General features: G+C 39.2%; 1 non-coding gene across 1 annotated transcript; it reads right to left on the bottom strand.

Annotated features, from left to right (window-relative positions):
* Nucleotides 1–10,073: 10,073 nt before the first annotated feature.
* Nucleotides 10,074–10,214, bottom strand: LOC129726263 (U4 spliceosomal RNA). The gene has a single exon (XR_008728312.1). It is a non-coding gene; the product is annotated as a U4 spliceosomal RNA (small nuclear RNA).
* Nucleotides 10,215–12,949: the final 2,735 nt, after the last annotated feature.

The raw sequence follows: 12,949 nt of genomic DNA, 5'->3' as shown, positions 1-12,949 counted from the left end.
TACGTTTACTTCTCCGGAAGCTGGACACCCATTCGCACAGCCGCTATCTCAACTACATCCTGTCAAAGCTTCCCAAGGACGTGAAGATTGAAGACAGTCTAGATTCTCAATAAAATCTTCGAGCATCAAACGTCAACCGTTCCGGAAGCAGTTCATGTGTCTTTTCACGATTGTTGTTGAAAAAGCACTCAACCGCTGTTCAAATATTGTTGACCTCAGCCAGGTTTTTACCCGACGTAATGTACTAAACGAGCGTTCAATCGTGTATGTGTCCTTGGTAGAGCAAGTGCAATTTTAACTGCCTTCTCAGTCGCAGGGAAGAAAGAACGGGCTTTAGCTAGCAGGTCTATAAGATCCAACTCTTCCAAGTTCTTACGATCTGCTCTCATGCTGCTGCAATGTTAATACAAAAATCCCACCTCTCCAACAAAATTGTCAACTTCATAAAAAATTACGAAATTTTCGGTTTTGCGCTTGAACTTTTCCAACGACATGTATTACGTTAGCGGGATGCAGCAAGGACAACGCGTAGGCAGGTGCATTATCTTCATCGAACCTTGTTTCCAGTGTGGTTACAAGCGAATCAAGGTAAAGAATTGTCACAGCTCGGTTCCAATACTCCAAGTTAGTTGATGCAGGCGGATGTACCCGGTACTTTTGCCGCTGTAATATCCTTGATGGAAACGCCCCCCCTGCCCCCCTCTGGCTACGCCTATGGTACCAGCGCAGCCCTGCATTTGTTTCGTTCCCTGTCGAAAAATGCTGCATTGATTCTGTAAAAAACTTCTTGACAGTTCCTTATGGGATTTTCTTTGGGGCTCGATAAAGCCGAGAAAAGGAAAAATCATCTTGGTTATTAATTGTCTGCTCGACAAGACAATTGGACAAGACGAGGTACGGGGTACTATGGGGCAACGTGTACCATAAAAAAACGCCAGTGTTACGTATGTCTTATGTATGTGGTACAGCCCTCATTTTGTATATTTAATGCATTGTGCTTGTATAGTCTCTTTGAAAATCATATGTTTGTCAATAAGAATATTAGTTTGGTTTGGCTTGAGGAAAAAATCTGTAGGCTTATGAGGAAAAAATATCGTTCCCACTCGAAAAATGCAGCTTTGATTTTGTAAACAACTTTTTGACAGTTTCTTAAGGGATTTTGTTATGGGCTCGAGTAGAGCCGCGATGAAGAAAATTCATTCCGTTCATTTTCGTCGAGCAGTTCAACCTGGTGTTGGTACCGGGTTATGTGGGGCAAAGAGTACCAAAAAAAATCGCCAGTGTTACGTATGTCTAAGTATGTGGTATAACAATGACTTTGTGCATCCTGGAGGTAAATCAGGAAGATTTGATTTGAATATGTTTTACAGGACTGTATCCTGGAACGTTTAGGTACACCTGCTCTGGCAGGACATTCTGGTTGAATTGTGGTAGACAACCTGCAGAGTTTCGCCCTCTAGATATTTTTTTTTAAATTTTGAATATAAAAATTGAAAAAGTAAAACTTAACAATCCCGCAATCAAACCTTTATCCATATTTTTTAATATTTTTGTTAACTAATGTAATCTTATTTAAATTAGTTTCAAGTATGTACTATTGTAGGCGAAATTTCCTACAAAGAAATTTGGTTATATTGAGGAGTAACTTCATCTTTAATTGAACTAACAAAATTTAAATTCGAAATATGAACACTCTCAAGCTTTATTTTTTTGCTCATTAGTTACAAGAAAATGATCACCATCTTCAATTATTGGAAAAAGCTTTCGAAGGTTTCCTAAAACTCTTTGACAGCTTCCAAAAGGGTTTTGCATATGGTTTCAATTCTTCAATGTTGGTCTCAGAATCTATATTTAATTTTTTTCTATAAACCTTTGTACATGTTTTTGAAAACAGAAACTGAAGATTTTCCACAATCATTAGTGAATAAAATATCACTGGAATCGTCAAATGGAATAATTTCTAGAATCAATTGTTGCACATTTTAATGCCTCCACAGCGGAACCAATATTTACTTTATTTTGCAAATCTAACTCATTATTAAAATTATTTTGAATATGAGTTTTATTTCTTCTCCAATTAGCTTTGTAATAATTGGAAACAGAGTTCATAGCGTTTCAAACTGATTCATGTTGCATAGAAAAAGTTATTGGAAGATGACAGAATCAAATTGTAACCGTGACCATATCGCTATCGAATTTCCTGCAATTTTACTGTTGCTAGTAAGTGGCATCGACTTTCGATCGCATTTTGATTTCTTTCTCGATTGGCTGAATAGAAAAGAAAGTAAAGATCAGTCAGAAATTCTTTTGTTTTGCGGCAGCAACTTATTTTGGCAAACCTTGTATTATTAAGTAGATTTTATTTTTGAATGCATTAATAGTCGATAAGAGGGATAAAAACAATATCTCCTGGAGAGCAAAAAATACATTTCAGCTCTGATCTAGTTGTTGGTACCCTGTTTATCTGGAACAGATCTCTTTTTCGCTAAACCAACACTAGTCATCAACATTGAGCAACGATGCGTCACCTGTGCTGGCGACAGCAAAGATCAAAGTGTAGTTATACCTAATGTTTGTGATGTTTTGCGTGCAATGAGATCACCGTCCTGGTTGGCGAGTACCGGGTGGAATAATGAAGCCCAAAGGTTAACATTCAATTGACATCATAATTTTGATTCGATTCACATCATGACCAGATCAGTTAGCCAGCGGCTGCGCCGGGGCCTCCGGTGATGAAACTCATCGTTTGTTCAAGACGAAACGCAAAGCATATGCCGGCCACTTTGCGTAAGTTTTGCAAACTGACGTGGAATGTTTGGATGTTAAATAGTTGATACGAGCTTGCACAGCTTGGATTTTTCCTATGTAAGTGGACTAATGTATATCAATTTACGGGTGCTGACACAAAATAAATACCTTGTCAATCATCGTTAAGTGATTAACGTTGGTTTTGAGGGCAATTGACTAGGTACATTGTTCTAACTGTTTTCACTTTTGCGTTGTTCTTTAAAACATTTATTATTGAAAACAAATTTTGCTAAATTGATAATTGTGAAATGGTGCGTATCTTGCTCTTTTTTTTTTCAAATAAAAGTGGGGTTTTTTTTTTTTTTTTAACTCTAATATTTATTTAGGCCCAACCGCAAAGCATAACGGGGCCGAATATCTTTTGGAGTAGGGAAAAGCCAGCTTGAGTAGAGCCTGTATCCCGACTGCTCCTCCTCAAACAGGCATAAAAACCCTCTCATCTTTTCTCTTTTATAAATACAATTTAAAAATACATATCATTTAGACCTACGGCTAACAATAACAATAATAAATAAAGTTCTTCTCTGTATGAGTAAATATCAATTCTTAATACTATTCGTTAAGGTGTGATGGTTCCTTATATCTTTAGAAATCAAAACTTATATCTATGTTTGGTGGATCATGTCTCTCAGAAAGAAGCGATGATTCATGTGTCTCTAAAAAAATCAATAAAAGAAAAAAAAAAAAGGAACAGAATTAGTGTGAAACTTTTTGATGGAGGTTGTGTTGGAAAAATAAGAAGAAGAAACAAGGAGATAATCAAATTCGATACTTGATATCTCTTAAAAAGTCATAAATAGGTATTACAAGCGCTGGGTTGCGGCTAGCAAGCGCATCCCGTACTTGCATTGTAAATGTCACTTTCTGTTTTCGGAGAGAATCAATAAGCTTGGTCCTTGCTCTGTGGTACTTAGGGCATACGAAGACTATATGATCTATATCTTCGTACCCTCCACATTCGCACAGATTACTATCGACTAAGTTTATTCGATAAAGGTGTGCGTTTGCAACATAGTGATTGGACATTAGGCGCGAAATAACTCGAATGAAATCTCGAGTTAAATCTAACCCTTTGAACCAAGCTTTTGTAGACACTTTGGGTAAAAGTGGGGTTTGTTACTAGCTTAAATATTTATGATTAACATTAGTAAATAATCATTCTGTGCCGAACACGCATCAGCATCGGTTGTGCTCCGAAATCGCTCCGATAAATTTCAATACGTGTGTGCAAGTGGTGGCATTTTTTGACCGGTCCCGGTGTCTTTTGTCTAGATTGCTGTGTCGCAAGGTTAAGCGCCTTTGTGTTACTGTGTCGCTTTGTAGCTGCCTGCTGTCGAACGATTTGGTGGTGAGTGCAGTGCACTCCAACACGAAGGAGAGAAGGAAAGGAAGGTACGTGCTTCTTTTCTGTCCCATCGACGCGCTAGTTTTAGCGCGATGGATGTAGATCCCCCACCTCCCGCACCTCCATCCTCGAATCCCCCCGACCCTGTCCCTCCTGCCCCCCCCCCCTCCTAATATTAATTCCTCAGCTCCCCCACGTGTCAGATTGTATCCAGATGGATCGACTCTTCCGGTGGCAGTTTACCTCAGGCCTAAGGCGGGGCCGAAATCGAAATCTTTAAACATTCTACAGATTTCGAAAGACCTGACGTCACACTTAAAAGCTGTGACTGAAATTTTAAAAATCAGGCCGAACAAGCTCCGTGTCGTGGTCAATGACCTTAAAGAGGCCAACGATATAGCTTGCTCCGAGCTCTTTACACGGGAATACCGTGTCTATGTACCCGCTAGAGATGTGGAGATCGACGGTGTCGTGACCGATTCGAGTCTTTCCGTGGAGTGTATATTGAAAAGTGCTAAAGGGTGCTTCAAGAACAGCACATGTCCCGATGCGAAGGTGCTCGACTGCAAGCAATTGCGGTCCGTATCGCTCGTCGGTGACAAAAAAGTTTACACTCCGTCAGACTCGTTTCGAGTTACGTTCGCCGGGTCTGCACTACCAAGCCACATCTCGATCCACCGGGTTCGTCTCCCTGTGAGGCTCTACGTGTCCCGCGTCATGAACTGCCTGAATTGCAAGCAGTTAGGCCATACAGCCGCCTACTGCTGCAATAAGGCACGTTGTGGCAAGTGTGGGGAGTCTCATGCGGAAGATTCTTGCAGTGTTAACGCTGAAAAGTGTATCACTGCGGGGAAAATCTGCATGAGCTCTCGACATGTGCGGTGTACATGCAGCGCAGGGATAAAATAAAACGGTCTCTCAAAGAGCGTTCAAAGCGTTCCTACGCTGACATGCTGAAGAAGACCGTTACCACTTCTCCCGTTACTTCGAACCCCTTCGATCTGTTGTCCTCTGATGAAACCGATTCTGACGATTCACCAGCGGGAACATCCTATGCCAATCCTGGGGAGTCTAGAAAGAGGAAAAATATTTCCTCTCCTAAACTTCCCCGAAAAGGTCCAAAGATTTCCCAAAGTGAAATGAATGGTACAAACAAACCTAAAAGTGCAGCGGAAAAACCGAAGCAAACTCCTCCTGGGCTTGCAAATTTAAAGTCCCAGAAGGAGTTTCCAGCACTTCCTGGAACATCTAAAACCGCAGTTGTTCCTTTTGCACATCCAGTGGAAAAATCAAATGCTGGACTGGTGAAATTTTCTGACATTGTGGACTGGATTTTTGAAACTTTCAATGTACCCGATCCAACAAAAGTTTTTCTTACAGCATTCCTCCCAACAGTTAGAACATTTTTGAAGAAGTTGACTGCTTCAGGGAGGGGCCCTTGCAGCGATCGTATCCTTCGATGCCTAATTCAACTGCTAATCTGAAGGATTCTATCTCTGTCTTACAGTGGAATTGTAGAAGTATTTTACCAAAAATTGATTCGCTTAAAGTTTTAATAAATAAAAACAAATGCGATGCATTTTCCCTTTGTGAAACTTGGCTTACTTCAAATATTGATCTCAACTTCCATGATTTTAATATTATTCGCCTTGATCGAGACACCCCATATGGAGGAGTACTTTTAGGGATTAAAAAGTGCTATTCTTTCTATCGTATTAACCTCCCCTCGATTCCAGGCATCGAAGTTGTCGCATGTCAAATGACAATACAAGGTAAAGAGCTTTGTATTGCCTCAATATATATTCCTCCCAGAGCACAGATTGGGCAACGGCTGCTCTTTGATTTAATAGAACTTCTTCTCTCGTCACGTTTGATTTTGGGAGACTTCAACTCTCATGGTGTGGCTTAGGGGCGATGCGTCTCCGGGCCACGACGCGATAGAATCACCTTTTACGATAGCAGAATTTTCAGTTGCCCTCCTGTCCTGTAACAATAACGGGCCTGGGTTAGATAGAATCAAATTCAAATTGTTGAAGAATCTACCCGGCAATGCCAAGAGGCGCTTGTTGAACTTGTTCAATAAGTTCCTGGAGCAAAACATTGTACCGCAGGATTGGAGGCAAGTGAAGGTGATCGCCATCCAAAAACCAGGGAAACCAGCTTCTGATCACAACTCTTATAGGCCGATTGCAATGCTATCCTGTATCCGGAAATTGATGGAAAAATGATACTCCGTCGTTTAGACCACTGGGTCGAATCAAATGGTCTACTATCAGATATTCAATTTGGCTTCCGCCGTGCCAAAGGGACGAATGATTGTCTTGCGTTGCTTTCAACAGATATTCAGCTGGCGTATGCTCGCAAAGAACAAATGGCGTCTGCGTTCTTGGACATTAAGGGGGCTTTTGATTCCGTTTCTATTGACATTCTTTCGGGTAAACTTCACCGACAAGGATTTTCTCCAATTTTGAACAATTTTTTGCACAATTTGTTGTCCGAAAAGCATATGCATTTTACGCATGGCGATTTGGCAACTTTTCGAATTAGCTACATGGGTCTCCCCCAGGGCTCATGTTTAAGCCCCCTTCTTTACAATTTTTATGTAAATGACATTGACGAAATTCATGCACGATAAGACAACTTGCAGACGACAGTGTAATCTCTGTTACAGGAGCCAAAGCTGCCGATTTGCAAGGACCATTGCAAGATACCTTGGACAATTTGTCTGCTTGGGCTTTACAGCTAGGTATCGAATCTCTCCGGAGAAGACTGAGATAGTAGTTTTTTCTAGGAAGCATGAACCTGCTCAGCTTCAAACACAATTAATGGGTAAAACGATTTCTCAGGTTTTGGTACACAAATATCTTGGTGTCTGGTTCGACTCTAAAGGCACATGGGGTTGTCACGTAAGGTATCTGATGAAAAAATGTCAACAAAGAGTGAATTTTCTTCGTACAATAACCGGACAATGGTGGGGAGCCCATCCAGGAGACCTTATAAGACTTTACCAAACAACGATATTGTCTGTTATTGAATACGGGTGTTTCTGCTTCCGCTCCGCAGCAAACACACATTTGATCAAACTGGAGCGAATACAATATCGTTGTTTGCTCATCGCCTTAGGTTGCATGCAGTCGACCCATACGATGAGTTTGGAGGTCTTAGCTGGAGTACTACCATTGAAAAACCGCTTCTGGAGCCTGTCTTCTCGTATTCTTATCAAATGTGAGGTCTTGAACCGTCCCGTGATTGAAAATTTTGAAAGGTTAATCGAACTTGATTCGCAAACCCGTTTTATGACATTGTATTTCAATCACATGTCCCAAAATATTAACCCTTCTTCGAATATTCCAAATCGTGTCAACTTATTAAATACTTCTGATTCTACTGTGTTTTTCGATACATCCATGATAGAAGAAACTCGTGGAATCCCGGATCATTTACGCGTGCAGCAGATCCCCAAAATTTTTTCCAACAAATATCGAAATATCAACTGCAACAATATGTTCTACACTGACGGATCACTTCTTGAATTAGCTGCAATTCAGTACACCCTAGGGATTATCGAAAAAATGCCCACGGACCATTATTTCATCTTTACGGATAGTCTCAGTTCCATTGTGGCTCTCCGATCGATGAAAGATGTTAAGCACTCTCCGTATTTCCTGGGGAAAATACGGGAGCATCTGAGTGCTTTACCCGAAAAATTATCTCAGATTACCTTAGTGTGGGTCCCTTCTCACTGCTCGATACCGGGCAATAAGAAAGCGGACTCTTTGGCTAAGGTGGGCGCAACAAACGGTGAAATTTATGAAAGACCAATTGCTTTTAATGAATTTTTCGCATTTGTACGTCAGAATACGATCATCAGTTGGCAAAATTCTTGGACCAGAGGGGAATTGGGAAGGTGGTTACATTCCATTATACCCAAGGTATCGACGAATCCGTGGTTCAAGGGGTTGGATGTAGGTCGAGATTTCATTTGCGTGATGTCTCGGCTTATGTCCAATCACTATAGATTTGATGCGCATCTCCGTCGTATTGGGCTCGGGGAAAGTGGTATCTGTGCCTGTGGTGAAGGTTATCACGACATAGAGCACGTTGTTTGGTCATGCCCTGTCCACCGTGACGCCAGGTCTAAATTAGTAGCTTCCCTTGAGGCCGGAGGTAGACGGCCAGCTGTACCTGTTCGTGATGTCTTGGCGAGCCGTGACATACCCTACATGACCCTTATATACGTTTTCCTAAAATCCATCCATGCCCCAGTCTAGTCCCGTTCCCCTCCGTCTACACCCAACAAAACGACAAGAACACGTTTGAACCTTAAGCACAGATTTTGGAATCAGCAACTGCACCCCACTCGAATTCGCCACCCGAGGCCTTCAGTGATATCTTGGCTCAGCGGCACATACCATATGGCCACTTGAACACTAGCGAACAACAACAACGAACCATAACCAGCAACTAGACCCCGCACAATACCTCCAGGACCCGAGGATACAAGCCCCTGCCCCAGCTCATGACATCGGCCATTCGAAGAGCACCAGACGACCATTCAACAACAAAACACTGATTGAAAAATTCATGCTAGTTTTAAGTTAGACTTAATTTCAGCTCGTAGTCAGCAGCGAGGATAAAAAATTTGCTTTTAGTTTTTAAGTCACCAGATATAATTGGCGCCGTTAAACATTAAATTGTATTTGTGCCGTGTCAAATAAATGATATATGAGGAAAAAAAATTAGTAAATAATGACGCTGTTAAAAATATGAAATTTTTGTTGGGATTTGTTTGCTTTCGCAATTAGAACATATCATTCGTGGGGATCTGAACCTACTTGTCAAAAGAAGGTGAATAAATCTACAACTAACTTAATTGCTAACTTATTGGTTTTAAAGAGAGGTTATCGTAGCAATTGGGGATTGCAACGATTTTTGGCGAAAATAGTTAATAATTTTATTTGACATAGCTTCTAATGTTTCAACACTAATAAATCTATGTAATTCGAATGTACCAAACCATTCAAAACTACGAAACCAGAGATGACGTTTCAACATCATGTTTAGAATTTTATTCTGAAACTTTTGCAGCGTTATCTTCCTTGATATACAAAAGCTAGACCAGTTCGGTACAGCATAAAGCATTGCTGGTCCAAAAATTTGTTTGTAAATCAAGAGTTTATTCTGTACACAAAGTTTAGAATTCCTATTAATAAGAGTATATAAAAATCTCATATATTTGATGCTTGTATACCTACTCTCAATGTAATCGTTTTTGACAACGTGATTATTTTTTGACTCGAGAATAGAAGCTCGCGGTTTATGAGGAAAAATTATCAATTGAGGTTTAAAAGCATCGTGAGAGATTTTCCACTTTTGCAGGTACAAAGAAAAAATATCTAAACTTTTCTGCAATCAACTGCATATGACACAAAGACTTTCTCCTTTTGCGGAAATTCTTGTGTCATCGCAGAACAATGACTTTGTGTATCCTGGAGGCAAATCAAGAAGATCTGAAGTAAATATGTTGTATAGTACTGGACCAGAACTGAAATTGCTAAATTGGGGAACGTTCCTGTTTTAAAAGGCAATATACATACAAGTAATATAAGTTGATAGGTAGTTAAGAATTTTCGATCTAAATCCAAAACCAGAATCTATTTTTTCAGCACAATATTTTGTAAAAATAATCTTGTGAGGCAGATGCATTAATGTGATCTATCTCAATATCTTTAGATAAGGATCCTTTTAAAATAAACAACAATTTCACCTGTGAATCAAAATAAAAATCAGGAAACAATAAAAAAGTCAGAATGAATGGTTATTTAAAAAAAATGTCATCAATGTAATCAGTATCAGACGTTTTTAAAATAGTGCAAGTAATAAAGACTTTTGCTAAGTATTTATTTGTATATATTATGGGCTCCTTTCGAAGCTCGCAAAAATTGCCGTAGCGGACGGTATTTCACGTCCTCATGGCGGGGTATTGGTATTAGTTTTCAACTAGCAATAATCGCACCTCGGTTGTACCTCATTGGTTACGATATCGCCACTGCGCAAAGCTGAAGAACCGCTGGAAGGGGGCGCAGGCTATGCCCTATCACATGTATTGTAGCTCTAGCGATGGGTAAAGGTGCAGTGTCCGCGTGCCGGGTAGAAACGGACTACGGCTAGTGCGACCACGCAGTGATGTTGAAGCCTATTCGCACTTACGCGCATTCTCGTATAGGTGCATGTTGATAAAAGCAAAAATATCCCCTTCTTATATTTATGCAAATGAAAAACAATCATATAGCACCTTTGCAGACTCGAATGCTTATAACAATTTCAATTAATTTATTTTGAGGGTCTGGAAAAATATTAACATTCATTCGTATTTGTAAATGACATGATGTTATTATTTCAAGATAGTTGTTCGAAATAATCACAATACAGTGCTTTTTCGCTTTTATCAACAGTCGTTTTTATCACTACTCGCCAAATTCACGCTCGATTTTCTCACGGTTTTTTACTTTCGTTTTTATTACGCTTTTTAAAAAAAAAACTTCAAATCAAGAATAATGTATTTCCAGTTACAGAAAATGTATTCGAAACATCATTTTCGTTTGTGCCTTGTGTCCTTGCATGTGTATAGTCTTATAAACTCAATTTATTTGATCAATTTTCTGAGGCAACCAAGTGTCATACCTGTTACAAATAGTTTGTGTCATAATTTTGAGAAAAATTAACCGTGAAACACGTATTTAATTCAAATTACGTATAATTCGAGCAGTTGAGAAAAAAGATCTGTTAACAACTTAAAAATCCCTAAAAATTATAAAACCTAGCGGTTCCACAATTTCACATAAACAAGCATTAGACTTTGCTAAAGAATGAGCAGTACAAATCATATTGATATTGCATGTATAATAGCCGTGAGAAAGTCCGCGAAAATTCAATGGAGAAAAATATCAAAAACTAACCTTTACTTGTTTATTCATTTGTATCTTGAACTTATATTCCATTCAACTATGCAAGTGCATCATTTTACTCAAATACCATAAATTTCAATTGAATCCAACACAAAAAATTCAATTTTTATCATTTCGCTAAATTCACGGTTTTGCCAAATTCACGGTAAAATTTTTTTTGACCGTGATAAAATCGAAAAAGCACTGTATATCTAAAATTTTTGTATATTAGTATTCAACGTATTTAATGTATGGTTATTAAAAGTAGAGATACTCAGAGAGAGAGATAAGCGATGAAAAAAACCGTCAATTTGGCAACTAGGTTTCACGTGTCAGAGGTGCAAGGGGCCGTTCAATAATTACGTAAGCAAATAGGGGGAGAGGGGGGTGTGTGCAATTTTCATACGCTATCTTACAGGGGAGGGAGGGGGTGAATTGATAATCTTACGTAGGAAAAACATTGTTAATGGAGCTGTTCAAAAATCATGTTCATGAAAGTGTGGACGGTAAAATTCATAAAAAAAATTACGGAAGGACGATTAACTCGAATTAAAGACAGAAGAGGAAACGAAGTATTGTGCTTGCTTCAGGATGATAAAACTATAATAAAAACCTATATATAGTATATATAGTAAGATCTTACTAGGAGGGAGGGGGGTATCAAAAAATCTTACGATGTCTTACAAGGGGGGGAAGGGGGGATTGAAAAAGTGGAAAAATATGCTTACGTAATTATTGAACGGCCCCCGAGATCTCTACTCAGAAAGTCAGAACGCAATGTTGACTAACTTTTTCATTTGACTCGTTCAACTGATCTGCCGTGAGATGACAAAGTGACGGAAGTGCCACTTTCTCGAATATGAGTTTTTCATGCCAATTTTCATGCCAATTTGAAGACCTATCTTTTGGTATCTTTCTTTTCGTTGTTACTTATTCGTACGTTGCATAAAATCAAGAAAACAAAGTGACGTTGGCACACATTTCCATACAAAAGTGACGAAGAATTCTTTCGTATTTGGGCCGTACTGAAAAATTGATCACTTGGATCTACGTCACATTGTCATCTCACGGTAGTGATGGTGACGGTAGAAATCATGAGGAATAATAAAATGCATCACAAAAACCGTGAAGGTGTTAAATTTTATGGGGTTGTTTAGCTATTCACGGATTTCCAATTTTTATATGAGCCGTTGAGAGCAAAAGTGGTACATGTGCCATTTTTGCACGTTTTGGGTCTTTTGCATAAATTGATGCAGAACGCAGTAATGTACTAGTATGTCCAAGAAAAACCGAGATCTGACAACCTATACCAAAGTTATAGCCAAAACATTTTTTGATAAATAACATAATCACCATTTCGTTGAGAGCAAAAGTGGTACATGTCCAGTCTGTGCATGTTAGATGAATTGTAAGTCGAGGATCTTAGGATATAAAACAATCATGTCTTCAGCTAAGTTGGTCAGTGTCTTCTGCAAAGTTGTTAGGCATCTAAAATACTATACTTTTGCATAATGTAGTGCATTATTAGATCACTATTGAGCTCTCTAGAAAGGTAAATGCAAAAAAGTAGGTTTTCCCATATAAATTTTCATACAAATTTGAAATGCAATGCGCCAAGCGGAGACAAAACCAATCGACTTCCGGTAAGTTTAGAGTTGTTTGGGGCCCCAAAAGGAACCAAAAAAACTTGGTTCTGGAAAATCGATCACTTTCCCCCACCCTAATATACACATATAGCGAATTTCTTTTTTCCACCAGCTCACCTCGTTTTGACCTGAAAGCGCACTAACTGCTGTCAAAACACTTCTTTATTCGCTCAATTTTGACCCAGTTTTGACCTGCCGTGCTG

The sequence above is a fragment of the Wyeomyia smithii genome, chromosome 2, assembly GCF_029784165.1.
Source record: "Wyeomyia smithii strain HCP4-BCI-WySm-NY-G18 chromosome 2, ASM2978416v1, whole genome shotgun sequence".
NCBI lineage: Eukaryota > Metazoa > Arthropoda > Insecta > Diptera > Culicidae > Wyeomyia > Wyeomyia smithii.
This window is presented reverse-complemented; position numbering and strand designations above follow the sequence as displayed.